This window comes from Schistocerca piceifrons, chromosome 5 (assembly GCF_021461385.2).
Source record: "Schistocerca piceifrons isolate TAMUIC-IGC-003096 chromosome 5, iqSchPice1.1, whole genome shotgun sequence".
Classification (NCBI taxonomy): Eukaryota; Metazoa; Arthropoda; class Insecta; order Orthoptera; family Acrididae; genus Schistocerca; species Schistocerca piceifrons.
In genome coordinates, this window is record NC_060142.1 from 96,505,582 (window position 1) to 96,532,324 (window position 26,743).

Consider the following 26,743-nt stretch of genomic DNA (forward strand, 5'->3'; position numbering starts at 1 on the left):
CAGCCAACATCAGATCCTTCACTATCAATCATTGTGAGCATCTAATTAGCAAAGGCAACCCTTTGTTGCACAGCTCGTACGGGTATGGCCTGGTGCGTTTGAATTTTGAATGGAAACATGTGTAGGCTCTTTCTCAGTATTTTCTGCGTACTGGAACGCTTACAACCAGTCTCAGATGCAATTCTACGGACGGATGACATTGGATTTCGCTGAATAATTCCAGAAACAAGCCCCATACTGACGATCTAAGGAAACATCGAAGAAGAAGAAGGAGAAGAAGAAGAAGAAGAAGAAGAAGAAGAAGAAGAAGAAGAAGACATAGGAGGCGTGGCCACGTATGGCAGACAAATGGCATGCATACCTGCAGAGGAGAAAGTCACGGCGGTAAGACAGTGGTAGTTCAGCAGCTCCAGTATACAGACTCTCAACTGGGCTGTTGTAAAAGGCGCCTTTGGCCAAACGGATGCCACGATGGTGCATAGTGTTGAGACGGCGTAAGAGGACACACACACACACACACACACACACACACACACACACACACACACACACACAAAGCACCCACAATAGAGTTTCGAACGGAAAACAGGCCAGTACAAACGAAGGAGAGTAGTACGATCGGCACCCCAGGAAGTACCATTGAGGACACACAGAATATTGAGGGACTGCATACAGCGGGCTGCCAGGTAAGAAAGGACGAAGAAATTTTCGTATCGAACACGAGCCCTAGAATTTTCGTAGTTTAAATGAACTGAATGCAACAGGCACAAGATCTGGAGACTGTGGGAGAAACCATCTGCGCCGCCAGAAGTTCGTACAGACGGTTTGGTCAGTGAAAAAGCGAAAGCCATTGTCGATGCTCCAGGAGTGAAGACGACCGAGACAGCGATGAAGACACCGCTCAGGGGGACAGGCCTGTGGAGAACTGCAATAGATGACAAAATCGTCTGCAAAAAGAGAGCCGGGGATGCCCGGCAGGAGAGAGGTCATTATATGGTTCATAGCGATAGGAAAGAGGACGACGCTCATGACTGAAATCTCAGGCACTCCATTTTCCTGGATAAAGTTGTCCGACAAGGCAGAACCCACAAGCACCTTGAAAACACTGTCTTGTAAAAATGCCCAGGAAGCCCCACGTGTGATGAGTACGGAGGATACCAGTTCTCCAGCAGGTGTAGGCCTTCTGTAAGTCACAAAACACGACCACTGTCTCGGGTTTCAGCAGAAAACCATTTTTGACATGGGTGGACAAGGAAACCATTTCGAGTGTGGCGTTCTGCACTTTACCATATGAACACTGTACATGCGTTAGTAAATGTAGAGACTCGAGCTACCAAACCAGCCGGGCATGAATTCTACGTTCCATCACCTTGCAAACGAGGTGGGAAGAGATGTGGCGGTAGCTAGAAGGAAGGTTTTTGTCCTTACCGGGTTCAGGTATGAGTATGACGGTGGCTTTAACATCTGAATGCAGATGGCGTCTGGCCCTGGGGCAGAGGATCGGGATGAACAGAGCATGATCCAGCTCCCTCAGAGTGAGTGCAACAATGTCGGCTTTACTATTTGGAGACGAGCCTCGTTTCCGATGGAGGAAGGCCGGGTGATAGCTCACCTACTGTCGGGTCGGAAATGGGGAATGGATCTTACTCCCAGAGAGCTGCCGGAGATTGGCCCATACGACAGAGGAAGGGGTGGAACTGTTAAAAGAACTAGTGAATGAAATACAGACAGATGGGTGTCGTCGCATTCTTCGGGATAGCTCAAGAGCTGTTTATAATGAATGCAGTTTGCCACTGTATGATGGCGGCTAATAAACGCAGAGAGCACGTCAACGTGTGCGAACTGCGTCGAGGCATGCCACAGTCCACCAAGGGACTGGGACACGACGTGGTACAGAGAAAGTGGGGGGATGGAACGTTCTGCAGCAGTGAGGATAAACATTTGTGAGATATTCGACCTGGGCATCACAACTTAGGAAATATTGTTCTTCGAAGGTCCCCAGGGAGGAGTAAAGCTGCCAGTCAGCCCTAGAGCGCTTCCATTTAGGCATGCACGCGGATGGGGAAAGGTTCAGCAAACGGATAGTACACGGTAAATGGTAGCTCGAGTGGGTGTCAGAAAGAATGGACCTCTCAAGACGATGGATAAGCTGAGCATAGGGATACGTCCAAATGGGAATAGGTGTGCGAGGAGTCGGGAAGCAAAGTGGGTGCTCCAGTGTTAAGGCAGAAGAGTTTAACTTGCTTACGAAGGTCAGCCAAGATGGTACCTCTCTGACTGGTCCTGGTAGTCACTGAGTAGCAAAAATGGGCGAGGTAGCTGCTCATTCAGCTTATTGAAGCCCGCTCTGGTGATATCGAATGACGTAGGCACATAAATGGTACAGAGGGAAAGAGTCAGGTGAAAAAGGAAAAGGTGACCTGCAACAGCTTGAAGATGAGTAGTCAGCGAGATGGGTTGGCTATTAATGTCATCGCGTATGAGCAGCATGACGCCCCCATGAGAGGGAATGCCGATCTCAGGTTGTGACCTGGTTGCCTTTTACAATTACTGTTTTTTTTATTTACTGTTGAGTCTGGACTTACCACACGTTATTAATGATGTAATAAATAGTATTTACTATTCACACTGTTTAATTTAGTGTTTTCAGCGAGTTACAATTTAGCAAATCACCATTACACACAGATACAACAGATAACGTTTTAAAAGCAAGCACATATGCTTATTGTAACGTCTGTACCATTTTGGAAATATTTTTTTATTGGAGTGAGTGACCAGTTTGGACTCCATGAAAGAATCATCTTCAGACTCTGTAACGATATATTTTAACAAGATTGCGATCAAGACCGTTTAAAATTTTAATTTTAACTGTAAATGGAGCATTTTAGGGTACACTGACGTACGAGGAACGAGAGGGCTTTCCTTTCCATCCGCCGTTTGAGGATGCGAAATGCTGGGAGATAATTCACTTACGCGGAGGCTCGAGCTCAGCGAAGTGCGCGGCAACTGCATTTGCGTCGGTAGGTAACTCGCCATTTTTGTTAATGCCACATATACCTATAGGGGTCTGGTACCCACAAACATGTCTAACCTTCGTCCGACTTGGGAAGGTGACATGGCACCCAATGGTCGAGACGTACCTCTCCCAACACGTCTGTTTACGTCGTTTTATAAGCTGGCGAACGCCGGCGGGGAGTCGTTTAAAAGCCATTAGGTGCTCTGGGGAAGGGTGCCACTTATGTCGCTTCAGAGGTCGCCGGGGCACCCGAAACAACGAGATATGGTGTTTTCTGCCGCAGAAACGATCTTTCCATTGACCTGCTCAACTACCACAACCATGGTACCATATGGGAGAGATTCAGCGGTGAGGAGAACTTTCCCGTCTGCCTTGTTTAAAGTCCATCTTGGTAAATGTCCGGGGGAATGACGCTGGGGGAGTGACAAGAAGATGGGAAAGTGGTCACTACCACATATGTCATCGTTGAAGTCATGGGCTGCAGAGGGATAAATCAATGACCGAATGCCATGAGCCACACTGAAATTTTTGGGGCCCCAGTGTTTAAGAGGCGGATGATGAGACAAAGTTTCGACATCTCTGCTTACTGGCCGAAATGCAGTGCCACCCCACGAGGCGGTTATGGGCATTAATCAACTCCCTAAACCTTTCCTACTTCTAGGAGATTTTAGTCAGTGTAGCCAATGCGTTCAGAGGTACTGGAGGAAGATAAATATCTGGCTATCAGGGTAAGGACGACGCAGGAAATATACGTTGCACAGTTTAAAGAGAGGTTTGAAGTGGAACAGGTTCACAGGTGGAGTTTGCATCAATGTCCTGAACTCTGTATGCTGACACTCGATTATAGTCGCTACGGTTCTTGTAATATCCCTTAGTGGCACTGAGGGCAGGGATCCGTATTGCTGGGAACCAAGTTTCCTCTAGGGCCATGGAGGAAGCAGGTGTACAGTTTAAGAGTTGCCATAGCTCAGCCAGGTCGTGGAAAAAACCGCAGCGATCCCACTGGAGGGTGATGTGTAATCTACCTCCTTGCATGCTTCATGCCTTCCCAGCCTCTCGATAACGTCAGGGTCACCTCCTGCCACCTATTGAGTATTTGTATCCATTCCTATTGTGGATGAGGCATTAGTGAGATCCAGGTTCTCAGGGGCGCTGAGATCTCCACCTCACCCGCAGGTGCAGAATTGGTAGGCGGCGGTGGTGGTGGTGGTGGTGGTGGTGACACCGGAGGGTCCCTTTTTTTCGGCAGATTTCTTTGCTTGTTTGCTTGCCCTATCGCTTCTCTTTAGGGTCTTGCTGGGAGGACTTCTCTGGAGTAGCTTCAGGCACAGAGGAAGACCGTAAAGCTCTTCATATAGCAGCTTTTGGCTCCTTTAGCCACTGGCAAGTGTCCGCTGTGGCATTGTGACCTTGGGGAGGGAGGGTCCCAAGGGAACCCTTCCACATGAGAGGAGCTGGAGGAAGCTGTCGCTTCTCTGGCTGGGGGGGGGGGGGGGGGGGAGGTGACCGATGTCTCCTGCGTTTGGGGGGGAGAGGGGGGAGTTCTGACTCCCAAAGTAGGTACTTTGGGAGCGACGGAAGGAGCTTTGCCCCCTATCACCAAGGGGGCAGATGCATAGTGGAGACCCAGAGGGCCAATGTTCATGGTGCAGAGTGTGGTATGACTGGTACTTGGGATGGCGATGTAGTTGCAGCGTATGTCGACGTCAACCGAATGGGTTGTAATCGTTCAAATGTACAGTTAGCGTCTTAGTAAGTCAACCTGTCCAGGGGTTTTACTCCACGCTTTTCCGCTCCTTTTGGAGTACTGTCCAGTCTGACGAGCAGGGGGAGTGCTGCTCTCCACAGTTGATACAAGTGGGAGGTGGCTCACAGGGAGTATCTGGATGCAGTGGACGTCTGCAATCTCGACATGTGGCGTTGTAAGTGCAGCAGGATGACATGTGCCCGAATTTCCAGCACTTAAACCATACGTCCCTCCCCATATGCGGTGCTTTAACGTCACAGCGGTAAAACATCACCTCGACCGTTTCAGGCAATTTATCACCCTCAAATGCCAAAATGAAAGCACCCTTAGCAACCCCGTTGTCTTAGGGTCCCCTGTAAATGCGCCGGATGAAATGAACACCCCACCGTTCTAGACTGGCGCGAAGCTCGTCATGTGATTACAAGAGGAGGTCGCGATGGAAAATAATCCTATGTACCACGTTCAGGCTTTTACGGGGAGTGACATTCCTGCTTCTGTCATGTAGCTGGTTACAAGCGAGAAAAGTCCAGGACTGGGCTAGGCTGGGGATGCTGTCTGGCGAAGTGACAGCGCTGTCCAAGACGAGAAGCAGTGCAGTCTCGATTCAAACTTATCCTCAAGATGTTCAACGAAAGATTGAGGCTTCGTCGTCAGAAAAAAAGTGAGTCCCCCATCTGTTCTGCTACAGACTGAAAACCGAGGGGAATATGGCTCTCTCCGTTCTGTAGCTCTACGTTCCTCGCATGGCGTAGCGGGGGATGGAAACGATTTAAGGTCATACCTGTCGGCATTTTATTCTGTGTTGCCCTTCTTAGAGACTGCTGGTGCCACATGGTCACCAGCAGGAGATGACTTGGTGGCACCACGGCGGATGACCCGCAGTGAACCGGACTCACTCCGATCTGGGGCTCTCCACACGGGCGCCACCCAGCCACAGCAGAGGCCAACTCGTATGAAGGCCGTTGCCGGGAGTGCTGATGCCCCAGGAAGACAGGCATCTACTCTTTGGCATAATTGGGAAGTTTACAGCTTGAGGCATCAGCAGTGCGATCCCTATGTTGTCAGGGGGCTACCACCAAATGGGTGCATGACTGCCCCACCACAACGGACTGCCTACCATGCTGAATATTGGGCGCAGAGGAATCGAACAGTGTCTTGGGAGCGAAAGAGGACAGGAGACAACTGTAGTAAATGACATACCCCGGAAAATGCATCTCCACCTGCAATTCAACTATTCGGGCGAAGACAAAGTCATGCCAAGAGGTTCAGGAGAACGAATCCAAGGACAATTGGTAACTCGTGCACCACGTATGGGATCGTTCCCCAGACGGCCCGCACTTCTGTAGAATTTGGGAAGTGGCAGATCAAACCATAAAATGGGACCCGAAGTTATAGCGCCGAAAAGCGAGACACTCCTTTTAGTCACCTCTTACGACCTGGGGCCTATTCTAACCCCCGGACCCGCAGGGGGAGAGTGGTAGTGCTGTAAAGAAATTGTATATTTCGTTGGAAGTTATACATTGCTAATATTAAGAAATATTAATTTCTATATTGTGAAAAAAAATCGACCCTGTAATAGCTGTGGCTTCTGAACTCTAGGTTTAAAAGTCACAGTAGGAGGAGGAGTTATCCAGGTTTCATGGTATGTGTAAGAGCAATGGAAATAAATCGGAAAGGGAGCGCACGGAAGTGGGGATCAGAATACAGAATGGAAGATGATGATATATCCTGAAGAAGACCTATCGGTTTGAGATACGTGGCATCTCAAAGTACATCCTCAATTTAAGTGGCATCTGCGTACGTACTAGTAAGACAGCCTAGAATGTCTGGTGAAAGGATTGACGACTTATCGAATACTAGATTCCACACGCTAAGGTTAACTTTAAATGCGTTGCAGTATGTTTCTGCAGAGGAAGACTCCGACAAAAATAAAGTTGGCTGACATTTCGTTAGACACTGTTTCGATACTTGACCTATTCAAAACGACATATACCCTGTACTTCCCCTTTTCCTCTCCTTCCTTTCACATTGATACAAGAATACTATAGATTCAGTTTTGTGGGGAGATATGCTTTGATGACATAACACGCGTCCGCCCGCACAATGTCGGCCGCCGTCTCTTTACGCCTCGTGACAACGCGGTCACTCGCAGCTCGGCGCTCGGAACAAATGCCGAAAGTTGAGGTAAATAACAGAATGTTAATGAAATAACTTTCCCCTTCCTGTTAGTGACAAAAATTGTTTCATGAGTACGCCTCACAGTGGCATTTAGTTGTCTCAAATGTTGATATGACCCCACACAGCATAAAGTGTGTAAACCGATTAGTTTTAAGTACATCTGCGTCCAACTACAGCGCCGGCCGAGGTGGACGAGCGGTTCTAGGCGCTACAGTCTGTTTTCTGACCTTAGGACAACTTAAACCCAACTAACGTAAGTTCTAGGGGACTGATGACCTCGGAAGTTAAGTCCCATAGTGCTCAGAGCCATTTGAATTTTCTCTTTTTTTTTTTTTTTTTTTTTTTTTTTTGGAACTACAGCGTAGTATATTTGAAATCGTTTGTATTTTATACCTTTTTTGTAATCTGCGTAATGAAGGTAGTCGTCAGCTGTTACCAAAAGTGAAAGTACAAGAAGAGTGAAAGGGATAAACTGGGCTCGATTCCGCTCCTACGCGAGGTTCGTTTTTACACACCACAGCGTGCTAGTGTGCTACCGCTTTATCACCTCTTTTCGAGAGCGTTAAATTGTCGAAGGCCCACCAGCGTGAACAAGTAGACAACGAAGAGATACCTAGCACCTGAAAGTAGCCCACCGTTCATCCGCTCTGATCCCTACCCCCGACTTCGCACACTCCAGTTGTCAGGTAGGCGCGAATACGAATGACATGGGATTGGCTATGTCAAAACTCTATCAGAAACTGCTAAGGCAGTTAGGATTACAAAATTAAGGCCACTACCCGTGCTTACATGACTAAGAAAAACACGAATCTCGCGAATAATTATTTACATGAAGAAGTTCTTTTATTCAGTTCTGAAAACCTTTGTATGGGGGCTAGGAGAACTCATTTTATATAAAAGATACAGATTCCTTATCCAACACTGATAGTTGAAAAACTTTGAGCTTGTGGATTTTTCAATACCTATGCCAATACTTGCCAAATTTCGTACAAAAAATGGTGGGCGTATGCAACTGATCATTAGAGACTAACATTTTATTACACTGCAACTGATATTAACTGTTTACGTTTTTTCTCAACGAAAGTTACTCTCTACATTCCTATCATCTGTTCTACGCTCGAAACTTTTTCGTTTAAAATTTTTCGAGTGCCGCCATAGCTTTTACAAACTGAGAAGCAGAAATTTTCAGGCCCGTCTGTATGAGGGTAGGAATGTGTATGGGGGCGGGGAAAATCTTAGTACGTTCAAAAACGTGTCACACATTCAAATATTTTCATGACATCAGAACTGAGACAAGTGGTGAATTTCCGGTGAAGATAAGAAGTTGAGACATTCGACCTTACACAGAAAGATTGCTGGTAAGCGTCTTACTGCGGAACATCCGGAACTGGAATAGGAAAAAGGGAATACACACTACCCTCGTGCATACACCAGAGAAGAAAGCAAGAAGTATGTGATCTCTAAATTTAGTTGGAAAATTTTTACAGACGAGACAGAAAAACAAACTTCCCGATGAGGTAAACTAACGCTGAAACGTTCGAGCTCATATTACGAAACACGCAGACACAACAAAGCGACCTAATAAAAACGTGTTTAAACACGAATGAAAGGAGAAATGGATCGGTGTATTATTACCGGGTTTAAACTGGGAACAATACAGCCTTGTGTGTGGTGGTTTTTAAAAAGACGAGACAGAAACCCATCTGCATCTACTTGGTTACGCTGGGAATCACACAGAATTGAATGCCAGAGTGTTCATCGAACCACCTTCACAATGATTCTCCGTTAACCCAACGTCAAACACCGCGCGAAAGCAATGAACCCCTACATCTTGCCGTGCGAACTTTTGAGAAACTATTATAGTAATAGAACAACGAAAATCAATGTGTAGGTCGACGTCAACATAATATTTTCCCATTCTGAGGAGGAAGTTGGTGATTGGGATTTCGTGAGAGGATACTGTCGCAACGAGGAACGCCTTTGTATCAATGACATGAAACAGGAGTTGTGGTGGATATCAGTGACACTCTCTCCCATATTTCTGAACAACATAAAACTTTCTGCCCTTTAACGGAATTAATGGAGAAAGCTCAATCCTACCTGGTAAGGATCCCACGCAACGCAGCGGTACTCCAAGAGGATGGACAAACTTAGAAGATGAAATACATCTACTAATGAAACCACCCACACTAAGTGTTCTGCGAATAGTCTTAAATTGGATCGAACACACACAAAATGTTGTGGGGAAGGTTAACTTAAGTTGTTTGTAACTGCAATTCCTACGTATTTAGTTGAAGTTACAGGCTTTGGGTTTGACTGATTTACTGCGAAACCGAAGTTTTAACACATTCCTCTCAGCACTCATGTGAATCATATCACATTTTTTATTATTTAGGGTCAATTGCCAATTGTCACACCATACTGGTTTATTTTCTATATCGTTTTGCAATTTGTTGTCTAGTAAAGTAATCAGAAAATCAAAACAAACGACTGCATCATCTGCGAACAATCGAAGACGGCTGCTAAGACGGCTGGTAAGACTGCCTCCTAACTCGTTCCCCTGAATTACTACGAATTGTGACCCTCTAACAGCAATCACGAATCTAGTGACGGAACTGAGACGTAATTTGACTACAAGCCGCTTTTGAGGTACCACGTCAAAAGACTACTGGAAATCTAGAAATAGCACTCGACTAGCTCTTCACTTACATGAAGTGTTGTCGGCAAGGAATATCGAATTGATTAGGTATGTTTCACAAGAACGTTGTTTCCTAAATCCGCGGTGATTCAGTGTCAACAGACTGTTCTCTACAAGGTAATTCATAACGTTCTGACAGAATATATGTTCCAAAATCCTTGTCCAAATTGACGTTAATGATGTGGGTCTGTAATTCAGTAGATTACTCCTACTGCTTATCTTGAATATTGGTGTGACCTCTGCGCCTTTCCTGACTTGGGTACGGATCTTTCATCGAGTGAGTGGTTGTATATGATTGCTGATGAAGTAGCATCATATTTAACATACTCTGTGTACCAATAAGGTTCCTTTCAGTCTGGACCGGAAAACATGCTTATCTGGAGTGATTGTAGTTGCTTCACTACTCTGATGATATCTAGATCTAAGTTCCTCACGGTGGCAGCTATTCTTGATTCGAATTCTAGAATATTTACATCATTGTCTTTTATAAAGGAATTGGGAAGGCTGTGTTTAGTAACTGGTTTAGCACCACCGTGATCTATTGTATTTAGATTGCTATCGTGCAGAGAACACATGTCTCGAAACCTGCCAGAAAAATATTTTACATACTACCAGAATTTATCTTCAAGAAACTTACAATAGTTTCTACAACGAAACTTCTGATTGTACAGAGAACCTCGAAATTTAGTGCAGGCTTCAGTGTGAGATACAATCACCTATCTTTGATATTTTGCATTTGTTTGGATTAAGCAAATATTTTTTGATTTGTTCCTTCCACAAAAGGTTTGACCTATTTTGTGTACCATGGGGTATCAGCTCAGTCATTTGTTAGTTTATTTGTTGTAAATACCCCAATTGCTGTTGAGACTATTTCTTTGAATTCAAGCCACATCTGGTCTACACTTACATTTTAATTTGGAAAGAGAGATCAAAATTCACTTCAGGCCTTCCTGAGAGACAAGCTTCAGTCTTTTGAATAGGTATGTTTTTCGTTTATTTTTGGAGGATTTCAGAGTTACAATATTCGATCTCGCTAGGACAACCATGTGTTCACTAAGCCATGTATCCGTTTACATGCTCGTTAACAACTCAGGATTATTTGTTGCTAAAAGATCAAGTGTGGTGGTGGTCTTGCGCAACCACAAGCGCCGGAACAAAGATTAAGAAGGCAAGAGAAGAGAAGGCCGTGAAATGATGCCGTAGTGCGGTTCTATTCAGCGCACCAGTGAGTGGCAAGAGCGGCACTTCTATTCCCCTCTTGTAGCCTCGGCCGGACGGTATACGAACAGGCCTACCAGAGAACGCTACAATAGCAGTGATCCAGAAACTGTATGTAGTAAAGGACTCCGATTTATGTTGCAAGTTTGACACACAATGTTCATCCATCGCTTGCAACACCATTGTAAATTTCAACTTTAGTAATGTTATTTGAAATAAGAAGATTGACAATACTTGTTTTAATTTCTTGATCTGTTGAATAGCATTGCGAGAACTCGTCTCCTATAGGGTGCCTAAAGGATGCTGAGTGGGCAGAACGCCAGAGTTGTAAAAGCCGTTTACTATTCCCATGGGCTCATGAACTAACTGCTCGAAGTAATTTTCAGAGAACGTGTGAATCACAGTTTCGGATTATGATTTATGCATACCTCCGGATTTAAACATCAGTTCATCTTCGATATGTTAGCGAAAATTCAAGTCACCACCAATTCTAATTTTATGAGAAGGGTAAGTGTTTGACGTTAGACTACAGTAGTTGTTACTTCATGAAGTCAATCGCCGACACTCAGATCGGAAACGATAGAGGAGAGATGGCTGTGAGAAGACAGCCAATCGCACGCTGATCGACCCCACTCCAGGACAGCAACGCGATAGCAGCTTCCCCTATGCAAAGAGAACATATGGGCCGCGCCCGACTGGTCGCGGCCCAATTCGACAGTAAACTCAAGACTAGTAACTTTGATAGAGACATCACCGCTCGTTACTTCGCTTGGACACACTATATAGCACATTTGAGATTGTTGATACTGAGGAAATTGCTTATTTCGTACGTCCCCCTAAAGTCAGCGATTACACGGATATGTCGCAAGCAAAGTATTGTCTCTCTTTATTTTGTAATAAATCTCCGTAATACGATTTGTTGGAATTGTTTTTCTAGCGAACCGAGAACGTAGGATTCCTGGACACCCCACATTCGACAACGAGCATAGAAGCACAAAAATTTTCTTACAACCTTTCGCCAATTGTATCGTCTGAGCTGGGAGGTCGGTGAAAGGATCCAATTATTTTATTCTTGTTTCAAAGAATGACATCGAACAATACTAACACACAGGAACTACGAGTATCTGTTGCTGTTAGAAGTAGCTTCCCTTGCAGCGAAATTGAAGCAAACTCGCCACCGTCAACTATGTTTAGACTATCCTTTCGGACCTTCTTGGAGATAAGTCCTCCGCAAAAACCTTCGGCTGAACGTCGTCTTTAGCCAGCTTTCAGTCCCCATAACGAGTTGAACATCACTGCTTTCTGTTAGCGCTTGGAGCTCTGGTACTTTCCCAACACAGTAAGAACGTAAATCTACAACCATCGGTATAACAGTTATAATTGTCGTATCTGTGTTTCACCGTAACACTTTGAGACTGAATTCCTTTCTGTGCTTCCCTGAGACCCTCTGACCTAAAAAAAAACCCCAGCCCACGCCACCTATGTAGCCGCCTCTTTCGTTCAGTGGCTCCTGACCGATTATTGGAACCCGGAATCCAGCCACCCTACAGCTCAAGTCGAGGAATCTGCAGCCTACATGGAACAAAGAAGCCTCAGATTCAGACCCTCCACCTGGCTCTGTGCCACATGTCAGCAGTCGGTGCTGTCAATTGTTCTGCTAATGGTGAGCTCTCCTTTCATCTCGCAAGCAAGACTGTAATGGCTATCGGAAGTTTTTATTATTATTTATTTATTTGTTTGTTGCCAAATTATAGACCTGTTACCTGATGTTTAAAACATGTCGTACATCTTACAATTTTCGTTTTTCATCTTTTTACAGTTTTCTTTCCTTTTGTTTTATCTACAACATTTACAAAGAATGACACTTTTCAAAATAACAATAATGTAAGGTTGAAAAACAAAATTTTTTTTATTTTTTGGTAAAGGATGCCAAAGTAGATAAAATCACTTACTATCCAAAGCGAGACATCATTGGTTCCCAAGTGAGCCACAACATGCAGTTGGCTGCACTCTTGCTCTTCATGGTATGTGGAATGACCCATTCCACGTCTGGAATGACTCCATCCAGTATGCACATGGCTGCCAAGTAGGGAAAGAAAGCCAGTGTGCACTCCATGTACCTAGGAGTCCTCTTAACGTGCCTAACATTGGAACTCCCAATACCAATAATCCCACTCTTTGTGGCTGACACTGCCCCTCCGCCAGATGCAATCGCTTGTGATGTTCCAGAGAAAACCTCTCAGCCTGCATGATCGAGGCAGTCACAGACAGCACCTGGAACCTGTTTGTCAATGGGACGCCTTACGTTCTGCTTCCTGTGAAGTCTTTCATCACCTGCCACGCCCCGAGGCAACCATCCACTCGCGATAATAGGTGAGGGGGCAACCTCATTGTGAACAATAACTGCGATGGCGACCGGAGCGGACCGATCAGGATATTCAGACGTGCTGGACATCCATTGGATCCTCACGGCAGGTCCACGCCAGTGATGCCCATCCACTGCAGCTTCAAGCTGTGTAACCGAAGCCTGGAGCTCAGGGTGAAGTCCAACCAACTCAGCTTGCATTCGCACACGGCAATCACAGTCCTCATCCATACTGACGACGTTGGAAAACTACATTACACAGTCAAACGAAGAATTATCGACACGCGGTACAGAACTCTCGTTTTTGAACCGCTGCGTGTTAATTTATTAGACACGGTTATTGTAGATACCGGCGAAAAACTATGAACTATCTAAGCACTCACGGACGACTAAATAATTCGCTCGTTTCGAACATTTAGTAAGTAGCGAAATGGGTATACTTTGCTACACAAACGCGAACTCGAGAACTGTGTGTATTAAATATTTAATAAACACGAAGGAATTCAAGAAACTAAACTACCAAACCATATAGATGAAACTAGAATTCGATTTTGTGACGTTTGATGAGTTCCTATCCAGGAGCGGTGACTCGCGTTCATTGATTTGGAAGTGGAAATCTAGTTAGGCACAAATTATAAGTCGGAATACAACAATCATAAATGAAACAATATTCCACGTTTAAGTCACCAAATTAGTTAGGCGTTGATGTCTTGTGCCTACATATCTGCTTGCAGTACAGGGTGTTTAAATATCTCATATTTTGAGAGATGATTGGGCGGATCGAAACGAGATAACAGCCCATATACAGGGTGTTACAAAGATGTTACGTGGACATGTTGCCTGAAAGTTTGGCCGTACATCTTTTCTTTCTTCGTGTGTGAGGAATGTGTCCGGAAACGCTTCTCTTCAAATCACATTAATGATGGAATTGAAACACACAGCAACAGAACGTACCAGCGTGACTTCAAACACTCTGTTACAGGAAATGTTCAAAATGTCCTCCGTTAGCGAGGATACATGCATCCACCCTCCGTCGCATGGAATCCCCTGATGCGCTGATGCAGCCCTGGAGAATGGCGTATTGTATCACAGCCGTCCACAATACGAGCACGAAGAGTCTCTACATTTGGTACCGGGGTTGCGTAGACAAGAGCTTTCAAATGCCCCATGAATGAAAGTCAAGAGGGTTGAGCTCAGGATAGCGTGGAGGCCATGTAATTGGTCCGCCTCTACCAATCCATCGGTCACCGAATCTGTTGTTGAGAAGCGTACGAACACTTCGACAGAAATGTGCAGGAGCTCCATCGTGCATGAACCACATGTTGTGTCGTACTTGTAAAGGCACATGTTCTAGCAGCACAGGTAATCCCGTATGAAATCATGATAATGTGCTCCATTGAGCGTAGGAGGAAGAACATGCGGCCCAATCAAGACATCACCAACAATGCCTGCCCAAACGTTCACAGAAAATCTGTGTTGATGACGTGATTGCACAATTGTGTGGGCTGACGAGAATCCGCACGCATGGTGATTGTGAAAATTTACAATTTGATCACGTTGGCATGAAGCCTCATCCGTGAAGAGAACATTTGCACTGAAATGAGGATTTACACAGTGTTGGATGAACCATTCGCAGAAGTGTACCCGTGGAGGCCTATCAACTGCTGATAGTGCCTGGACACGCTGTACATGGTACGGAAACAACTGGTTCTCCCGTAACACTCTCCATACAGTGACGTGGTGAGCGTTACCTTGTACAGCAGCAACTTCTCTGACGCTGACATTAGGGTTATCGTCAACTGCACGAGAAATTGCCTCGTTTATTGCGGGTGTCCTCGTTATTCTATGTCTTCCCCAGTTGCGAGTCATAGGCTGGAATGTTCCGTGCTCCCTAAGACGCCGATCAATTGCTTCGAACGTCTTCCTGTCGGGACACCTTCGTTCTGCAAATCTGTCTCGATACAAACGTACCGCGCCACGGCTATTGCCCCGTGCTAATCCATACATCAAATGGGCATCTGCCAACTTCGCATTTGTAAACATTGCATTGACTGCAGACCCACGTTCGTGATGAACACTAACCTGTTGATGCTACGTACTGGTGTGCTTGATGCTAGTACTGTAGAGCAATGAATCGCATGTCAACACATGTACCGAAGTCAACATTGCCTTCCTTCAATTGGGCCAACTGGCGGTGAATCGAGGAAGTACAGTACATACTGACGAAACTAAAATGAGCCCTAACATGGAAATTAAGCGTTTCTGGACACATGTCCACATACCATCTTTTCTTTGTGTGTGAGGAATGTTTCCTGAAAGTTTGGCCGTACCTTTTTGTAACACCCTGCATAGTGGAATTAAGTGCATATCTTAAGTGCTGTGAACACTTGGTCGGTAGAAGTAATGTGTTTCACAGTAGTAACGGTGAAAAAGAGCTCATAGCTCATAAGGTATGCATATTAGACGCCGCCGCCACCCCCCACCACCCAAATCAGACATTTCTTCTTGATTTTGTCAATTCTACGGCCACGAAAAATCTGTTGAAGAAAACGTATTTCAATCTGTATACTTTGTACGGTTTTTTCAGACGACGGAACAGGGAACATGGCGAACTAAACTCAGCAAGTCATTAGCATATGTGATAGAAACAAAATGAACAAAGCATTTCAGGCATTAGCTGACACTCCAAAAAAAACGTCTGTATGAAGTAAGAACGAAACAATTTTAACGGCTACGAGAAAAATACAAAGATCCACGTAGAAATAAAAACGGGTGATGAGAGAAAGCACAATGGTTCAACAGCTTCAGGAGTGAAATGTAGAAAAATGTGTAGTGTGTTTCATAAAGGTAAGCAGAATAAAAATACACAAAGCATTAAGAATACAGGAGCCTGCAACGAAATGGACTATGTGGGCAATACTATTCTTTGGAAGTGAAATTTGTGCCCTGCAAAGGCAAGGTATGAAATGTCTGGAAGCAACGGGAATCTGATGCACAGAAAAACAATAGTGATGCTCTGCTACGTTCAAACTCCATTTTCGTGACAAGACAAGGTGGGTAGAAGATAAAGAGAAACAACAAAGACGAGAAGAATTTCATAGGTCATGTTCTTACAAACGAATTCTTGCTTCCAAATATAATTAGGAAACTTTGTACAAAGAAAGAAAGTATGAAGATGCCCAGAAAGCTATCAACATCAGAACAAGAGCCAGATATTAAAGAGATCACAAGAATAAAAATGGGAGTAGAACAGTTACTTCTAGGATTAGTACGGCTCATGAAAATAACGAATAAATCTTCGGAAAACTGCAGGTACTCGTGACCACTGTTTCCATAACTCATACCTACGGAACACATATTTCATCCTGTGGGTACAGCCTTTCTACACTCGGTTTCATGATGGAATTGAGTATACTTGAGAGCCTGCTTCACGAGCCGAGATACATCTGCATACTGCAACAGAGAACCCGTCCACTTCTTCGGCTTTCCTGAACGCAGTCTGGATGGAAGTGTTCTCCCCGTGTGCGGTACACCTAAAGCGACCCAACTGTTTGCTTGTTAACACAATTAAAATTACGCTCACATTCAGCGATTACATTTGACAGTTAATGAATCGCATTAATGAAGGTAGTATATAAGAAACTTCTTTTATCTATTTTTAATCTACTACAAAGCTAAAGCCATTTAGGCACAACACAATTGCTTGTGAAAATTAAGGTATAAAATTATTTCAGCTCGCATATGAACAGGAGCATCAATACAGGCACAAAATACTTTTCCTCGAAGATGATTGTTGCACAATACATCCACTTTCATTGGAGCGAATTAATGGCCATGCAGTCAATTTTCTGATGGTTGGTCAAAGGTTATTTGAGAGACGCCGGTTTACATTGTCGGAGAACAACTGTCAGTCTCCTCGCAACAGATTTGTCAGTTTCCCAGCAGCGGAAAACCTTTCTCAACGCACGGCAACTGAGAAATGGATTAGCTCATACGTTCGCCAAGAAACAATCAGTTCCTTCACTAGACATACGGACTTGACCACTTCCTCCTTTCCGTCAGATATAACCACTGTCTGGTGTTGTTTCCATGAGCGTCTAGCTGTTCTTGCCGGTACTCCACACTTTTCTCCAACTTCTGACGCAGGAAAGCTACCATATCAATCAGTCCAATCACTCGCTCTCTTGTCTGTCGGTCCCACTGCGACTGCATCACCACTGTGACTTTTGTTATGGAACGCACCATTAGCTGCACACACTTCAGCTGGTTTAAGCGACAGACCACGGATGTCTCCGACGGAGTCCCTAACACCTTCAGACCCCATCTTTGCGTTGCTGGAGTCACGATGTATCTGAAGTCCGCTGCCGTTCTCGGAACTAATGATCCAGGCTTGTTAGCTGGGAACACACATGTGGATTCTTAATCGGTCCACTTTGAGAGGTCCGTGTTTTGCCTGACAGCTCTTACATGGCAGCACAACGTTTACTTGTTTCCAGTACGGCAAATGAGTGGACTAATTACTAAGATAAACATACTGAATTGTGAACCTCAAACTTTTTCTCTCCATCGACTATAATAGCAACGTTTGGTTTGATATTCTGAAGATAAATTTACGAGTTTCAAGTAAATTTAACTGATTTGCTGAACATAAACACGGAAAGGCGCTTCATAGACGCGGTATGGCACAATGTTCGTACAAACGTTTGAAATATCTTAGAGATTTAAAGTAATTCCCATTTGCTCATATCAAAGGAGGTCAGAACATGAAACAAGGTCCAAGTTGCAGTTTAAGCGTGTTGTGTCACTGTCTGCACTAACTACCATCATAGAAGTGGGAAAGGGCTGAAAGCTGCGGCCTCATGTTAGCTCCGTGCTACAACTCATGCCTCGTAATCTCACGCAAGGGTAGTTGCTGGTTCACATGTCTCTGCTAACAAAAAAGAAAAATCATCGCGGTATACATCGACAAATATCAAGAAAGGACTTCAGCAATAAAATGAAGATAAAACAACCTTGTGCCAACTGAACCGTCAGCCTAATTTGTCGTTTAGTCGACGTCATCTGTAACGAAATCAAATTCCTTCATTATTGATTAGTTGTTTTTACTATTATTGTTGTCAGCGATACGTAATTTCCGGCAACTGAAGGACTGTTTTGGGCCAATGCACTTGACGGTGAATCTGAAAGAATGGAATGTTTGTAAATAGTGTGGGTGGCGAAACATCACTTAGCTTCGCTTCCTGTTTTCAGGGCAATAGGAATAGCCCATTGAAAGTACAAGACAACCGATGACGCAGGCAGCACTCTACAACAATTTATGTTGATTTCACACCATGACGAAGGGTAAGTTCACATCGCGGTGTATTACTCAGCAATACAAGGTCTGGATGGACTTACTACAAACAGCTCCGAAAATGTGAGCACAACCATGGTTTACCCTGGACTCAGCAGTTAGTTACATACCAACAACCGTAATTGGAAAATGTGTGTGCATAGCAGCACAACAAAATTCACTGCCATAACTCATAGCTCTGTAAACAAGAACGACTCTGTGAAGTATTTTTTAACTCCCACATCACGTTTGTGTTTCATTTTCGACGTTCGATGTCGAATGCCGTTACTAACTCTCCTAGCCATCCTCATTCAATACCGAGGGAGAAGGTATAGTTCTCTACCTTCCAAATGCCGTGCTGCCGATGGTATCATCGCCATATATCCGAGCCTTTGAATGCCGCGTGCAACCTTCCCGCGCCGGTACTACAGTGCGGCGCGACCTGCTCAACTCAGGTGTCGCCCTCTGCCGACTGCCATAAGAGACAGAACGGTTGCAACTAGGGAGAGAAACGGAAGAGCGGAGACCCGGACGGCGTCAACCTGCTACACGACGTGTTCCGGTCGGTTATCTGTGACGCCGTGGATAGTACCCATCATTAACCTTTTTCAGTTATAGTGAGCTGTGGTGAATGGAACGGTCGCCGCCCTGGGATCTGAATACCGGGCCTGTTCTTTGTGGCTCAGCTATGGCGTATACTTAAGGATACACGGAACTAATAAAATAAGTCTGTTTTTCCACTGTTTATAGTCATTTCTATCGCCACGCCCCCTTCGTATCTGTTACAGATACCAGTTTTATTTCAAAAAGAACTGAACATTCTGTTTGCAGCGATTATACGTATGATACACTTAGTATGTTAGTAGCCGTCCAGGTTTCTGGTGCCTGTCAATGGTTATCTTTGCTTCAGCGTAACGAAAGTAAATGCTAGCAGTTTGTTCACGCGTTACTGAATGATTGTTGCTGAAGTGCTACATATATTTGTCGAAGTACATATCCTTTAGTGTGCATTTAATACGAACTATGTCACGCATCAAGAAATTCAATAAAAATGAACTCCGCGGTAACCAGTTCACAAACAAAGCAAGCCATACTGTTGAAAGTAACCGATGTATCAGTTCTTCAGGGAAGGAACTCCCATAAGGCACGACTCCTCGTTGGTTGGTTTGTTTAAATGCGGGAGAAGGGACCAAACTACGTCGTAATCTGTCCCTTGTATTTTTCGTCCGTTTTATTCTCACAGTTGTGGAATTGTTTTATTAGGAACAACACAAAACGGATAGAAAGGAAAAGCCACAAGAACGAAGGGAAGGCAATGAATACTAAAAGGAAAAAAACTGGACAAGAAAACAGAGACGCTAGAAACAGGAGAGAGTAAATCATGAAAGATTACAGTGGCTGGCCAACCACGAGAATAAAAAGGGAGAGCCAGCCACTCTGCAACACATTAAAACCTCCACCCTAAAAGCACCTTTTTGCACAAGAGTTAAGGAAGTCCGAACCAAATGGAGGTTTGATTTCTGCAGAGTATTAACCGAGTGAAACTAATATTGGTAACAAGAAACGACAATAAGGAATATATTGAGAGGCTAATGTCAAAATACCCAGACTCTCGACAAGAGGCCGACAAGAGGTTCGTGAACTCACACCACTTATTTCCCGAACCGCCCGTTTCTGAGCCAAAAATATCCTCCTAGAATGGGAAGAGTTACCCCAAAACATAACACCATACGACATAAGTGAATGAAAATAAGCAAAGTAGACTAATTTACGTGTCGAAATGTAACTCACTTTCGATACCGTTCGAATAGTGAAAATGGCAGTATTAAGTCTTTGAACAAGATCCTGAACGTGGGCTTTCCTCGACAGCTTGCTATCTGAACACCTAGGAATTTGAACTGTTCAGTTTCACTAATCATATGCCCGTTCTGAGAGATTAAAACGTCAGGTTTTATTGAATTGTGTTAGGAACTGTAAGAACTAAGTCTTACTGTGATTTATCGTTAGTTTATTTTCTACAACCCATGAACTGAGGTCATGTACTGCTCTACTTGAAACCGAGTCAATGTTGCACACAACTTCCTTTACTACCAAGCTAGTGTCATCAGCAAACAAATATTTTAGGGTTACCCGTAATACTAAAGGGCATATCATTTATATAAATAAGGAACAAAAGCGGCCACGACACTGATCCTGGGGCACCCCCCACTTGACAGTACCCCACTCAGATCCCACATCACAGCCGTTAACAACATTGTGAATAATCACCTTTTGCTGCCTGTTGCTAAAGTAAGAGGTGAACCAATTGTGAGCTACTCCCCTTATTCCGTAATGGTCCAACTTCTGGAGCAATATTGTGTGATCAACACAGTCAAATGCCTTTGTTAAATCAAAAAATACGCCAAGCGTTCGAAACTGTGTTCAGCCCATCCAGTACCTCACAGAGAAAAGAGAATATAGCATTTTCAGTTGTCAAACGACTTCTAAATCCGAACTGTACATTTGAAAGCAAATAGTGTGATATGAAATGATCAATTATCCTTACATATACAGCCTTTTCAATAACTTTTGCAAACATTGATAGCATAGAAATGGGTCTAAAATTATCTACATTATCCCTTTCTCCATTTTTATAAAGCGGCTTTACTACCAAGTACTTTAATTGCTCAGGGAACTGACCATTCCTAAAGGAAAAATTACAAATATGGCTAAATACAGGGCTAACATGTGCAGCACAGTGCTTTAATATTCTACTAGACACTCCATCATAACCATAAGAGTCCTTAGTCTTCAGTGATTTGATTATTGTCTCAATCTCCCTCTTGTCTGTATCACAGAGGAGTATTTCAGACGTCAATCTCGGAAAGGCATTTGCTAAGAAATTTATATGACTTCCTGTAGATAATAAATTTTTACTTAATTCACCAGCAATGCTCAGAAAATGGTTGTTAAATACTGTACATATATCTGATTTATCAGTAACAGAAATATTACTTTCAACTGACTTTATGTGGTGTCACCGCCAGACACCACACTTGCTAGGTGGTAGTTTAAATCGGCCGTGGTCCATTTAGTACATGTTGGACCCGCGTGTCGCCACTGTGTGATCGCAGACCTAGCGCCACCACAAGGCAGGTCTCGTGATACGAACAAGCACTCGCCCCAGTTGTACGGACGACCTAGCTAGCGGCTAGATGTACGAAGCCTTTCTCTCTCGTTAGCCGAGAGACAGAATAGCCTTCAGCTAAGTTAATGGCTACGAACTAGCAAGGCGCCATTAGCCTTACAGTGATTGTAATTAAAGTCTCCTGTGTATAGTCAAGAGCGATGTACCACAATGATTGATTAAAGATAAGTATTAATCCAGCTACATACTTTTCTTCATAGCATTAATTACGTAGCCTGTTCCAGTACTTGACGCCCGTCGGCGTGTGTGTACGCGTGCCTATCCTACCGGCTACTTCAAGTGGCGTAACAGTCTTGTTACGTCACAACACATGATCCCATCCTCGTCGCCATGTGTTGTGACGTAACAAGACTGTTACGCCACTTGAAGTAGCCGGTAGGATAGGAACGCGTACACACACGCCGACGGGCGTCAAGTACTGGAACAGGCTACGTAATTAATGCTATGAAGAAAAGTATGTAGCTGGATTAATACTTATCTTTAATCAATCATTGTGGTACATCGCTCTTGACTATACACAGGAGACTTTAATTACAATCACTGTAAGGCTAATGGCGCCTTGCTAGTTCGTAGCCATTAACTTAGCTGAAGGCTATTCTGTCTCTCGGCTAACGAGAGAGAAAGGCTTCGTACATCTAGCCGCTAGCTAGGTCGTCCGTACAACTGGGGCGAGTGCTTGTTCGTATCACGAGACCTGCCTTGTGGTGGCGCTAGGTCTGCGATCACACAGTGGCGACACGCGGGTCCAACATGTACTAAATGGACCACGGCCGATTTAAACTACCACCTAGCAAGTGTGGTGTCTGGCGGTGACACCACACTTTATATCGTCAACCTTGTGCTACTGACCAGACACTTCCTTCACAACTGACCATATGGTTTTTTATCCTGTGAATTAGCTATTTTATTTGCATACCACATACGTTTTGCCTTGCTAGTAACATTTTTAAGCACCTTACAATACTGTTTGTAATGGGCTACTGTAGCTTGATTGTGACTACTTCTAACATTTTGATATAATTCCTGCTTTGTTCTACATGATATCCTTATCCCACTAGTCAGCCAACTGGGCTGTCCATTACTGCTAGTACCCCGTTTAGAATGTTCTAATGGAAAGCAACTCTCAAAGAGCAAGAGAAATGTGTTATGGAAAGCATTGTATTTATCATCTATATTATCGGCACTATAAACATCTTGCCACTCTTGTCCCTTGACAAGTTCTGAAAAACACTATTGCTGTTGGATTAACTTTCCTACGTAGTTTGTAATTAAATACGACATTGGTTTGAGTACAAAAACCTTTTAGTGTTAAGATTTGTGCATCATGGTCTGAAAAGCCATTCACCCTTTTACTAACAGAATGCCCATCTAGTAATGAAGAATGAATAAAAATATTGTCTATGAGTGTTTTTTCCAACTAGGGCGCAGGGGAACAGTAGCACAGTTTGCATCAGACCATATGAATTTAGGAAATCTACCAACATCCTTTTTCTTGCACAATCATGTAAAAAATTAATATTGAAGTCACCAAACAGAACAACTTTCTGGTACTTCCTACGAAGTGAATCAAGAACCCTCTCTAGCTTAAGCAAAAATGCTCTGAAGTCGGAGTTAGGGGACCTATAAACAACAGCAATTAGAAGTTTAGTTTCACTAAATTCAACTACTGCTGCACAACTTTCAAATATCTGTTCAGCGCAGTGTCGTGATACGTCTATGGACTCAAATGAAACACTTTTTTTTACGTACAGAACCACCCCCCACTCCGCAAGGAACTCCTTGAGAAACAGCCAGCTAATCTGTAGCCTGGAAAAGGAAGCCTCCGAATTATCAAATTATTTAAGTGGTGCTCTGATATACCAATAATTTCAGAGTTAACATCTTTTAGCAGTTCACTAACTTTATCTCTAATACCTCTTACATTTTGATGAAATATGCGAATTCCTTCTCTACTTGGAAACACTACATCCTCTGGAGGTGAGCCCTTAGTTAGAGGCACTTCCTTTAAGCAATGGGACACAGCATCTCAGAGGTAGCGATGAAGTGGGGTGTTTCCCATACAACCCTTTCAAAAGCATACCATAAGTATCAGGAATCCGGTAAGACATTAAATCTCAGAGATCGCTGTACCTGGGAAAAGATCATGCAAAAATGGGACCAATGATGGCTGAAGAAATTTGACATGGGACCACTGATATCTAGATATAACTCTGATGGATGACATGCACAAGCATCCTGTCAGATCACTTGCATCCGTTCATGTCCCTTGTGCACTCTGACAGACTTCAGAAATTCCAGCAGGACTGTGTGACACGGAAAAGTGATTCTAGAGCCACTCTGTGACAATTCTACGAGTTTAAACATGTCCACTGGCCACCATACTCCCCAGACATGAAAATTTTTGAGCATATCTGGGATACCTTGCAATGCGCTGTTCAGAAGAAATCTACACCCTCCTTTTACCCTTATGGATTTATGAACAGCCCTCCTGGAATCATCGTGTCAGTTCCCTCCAGCACTATGTCAGACTTTAGTAGAGTCATGTGGCATCACTTCTGTGTGGTCCCGGTGGCCCTACAAGATATCAGGTAGTTGTACAAGTTTGTTTGGCTCTTTAGTGTAGTTCCATAGCGTTTCTCATTCGATTTTGAAAGAAAAAAAACATGCAGATAAAACATATGATTATTGTACACATGGTACTGTAGCAGCTTTGTTACGAATTGTGACAAAGTAAATGGTATATTAAGAAACTGTCATTGTGAAATGACACTATTTGTCAAACACATGCACTTGATTTTCACTGTGAGATTAGTAAAAGTTTGATAATGAGTAGCTCACTGTTAGACACATCATGGACCATACATTATTGCAACAGAAAGACATATCAGTATCAGTACCATTTGGAAACACTTTCTGAAATTTAGCTGTCTCCATTCATAAGCATGGCAGGATATACAAAAATGAATTACTAGCAGTAATTTCTGTCAGTCAGCCCTCTTCTTATTTTAATGATCTGTGGGTAGAAAGATGAAGAAAGTACAAATCTTTGTCTGAGTGATATCAGATTATAGTGGACAATTATCTGTATTGCTTTTACAATGGGCTGCACCTTATCTTATAAAATATAAATAGTTATTATTATTACATTAATTAAAGAGGAGATTTTGCTGTGGATGGACTGTAATAAAAAGTTCCAACGTTCTGCTTAATTCCTTTCTAGTTGAGATGAGAAACAGCAGATCCTGAAAAACTTAATTATGTTTTTATGGGTGAATTTGACTAATACACAGGACATTATTTTTGGACAGTTTCGTACTTGTAGTTCTGGGAATGTGTGGTGTTAACATTTATGTGCTTTAGATTGACCCTATTTCCACTTTCACATCTGGATAGCTCTTACAAATAGCATTGGTTTCGTTACATTAATTTTCTTGAATAAATACTAAGCTGAACTATGTTTCAGTGGACATTATTCTGGATCATTCGATGACAAAATTATTAAGTTCTACTGTATTTGTCTCTAAGGCACTTTGATTCAGATTTTTCTAATTGAAATGGAAGAAAAATGTATGGATTCAGCCTAGCACCAAACCCTGCAGGACTGGTAAATGAATTACTATTAACTGAAATGTTTGATACTCATGCTGTTCAAATCAGGTTAAAGGATGAGATCTGAATGTCACTGTTTCTGTTTCCACGAAGGTTTTTTCTCCACTTTGAGGATCCCTTGCTGCAGGGTATGGGCCCACACTCTTTCACAGCTAAAGGTCAAAGATAACACAGGTGCGCCCAGAAGTGCATCACTGCCATCAGATTAGACATCTTACATAATGATGATTTCATTGTTCTATCAACTTTTTTTCCCACATAGTGACTCATTGAATCCTGAAGCACATCAGAAATGGGTGGTTATGGAGTCGCTCCATAAATACTGATTGATATTTAGTTCTTCATGTAAGGAAAAAACCTCTGCTAAAAAACCCAAAAACACTTATTTGTATTGCAAAATGTGTAATAATACATTTCAGTATTGGCTGAAGAACATTGGAGACAAAAATTTCTAATCATTACTTGTTTTCACAGGAGTGTAACAGAAGCAACAAATTTGTCCAAGTTTCAAATTAATTTAAATTTGTGCATAGTCATTGTTTTTAGGGAGAAATTCATACTGAACTCAGTGCCTCCAGTTCACTACACATTTTAGTTTTAGAAACATTTGCCTCTGAAGATGAAGGGAGTTTATTACACTCAGTAAGACTCATCTGGAAGTGGTAAGCATTGTCATTCTGGATGAGGTCTTTATGGGAACTAATTTGTACTTCAATGATGTGGGTACTGGAATCAGATCTTCGATCGAGTGTCCACTGATAATTGTTGGAGGCTTGGAATACAGATTGCTGTGCCGTGGATTTTCTGAATAAATTTCGAACCATAATGGAGTCCACAGTCATATGGTGGACTTCACTTCATGCTTTGAAGTGGCCACACTTGGCTGACCCACAGCCACAGGCTCCAATTTGAAGATCCACCCCACTGTTAGTCTGTTTCATGGTGGACCACATCCTACTCGGCTGCCCTAATTTGGCATCCTACAATGAAGCCTTACACTTGTCCACTAGCACCAGAGGTAGTATGCTTACAACACCAAAGCAGCAGATTTGATTTTGCTTTAAAAAACCACCTTCAAGGATGCAGTCCCCTATGTGCCATAGGGCACAAAGAGCTCGTCGGTCACTTGTGGATTGTGAGGTGTGTGCTGTAGCCTGATTCAGTGTGATGTGTCCACAGCTGCCCTTCTCAGTGGTATGGCCTCACTCCTGCCCTTTGCACCTTTAAAATTCTCCTTATTCTTGGACATCTGTTGGTGGTTGACCGATTCATCACCATTGTTCTCTTTCCTGATATTTTATCTTGTGTGCATAGCTAGTATTCTTGTGGCAATGGAAAGTGTGGAAGCAACTGTCAGATGCAGAATTTATCTTGCATACCTTGTCCCAGAGGT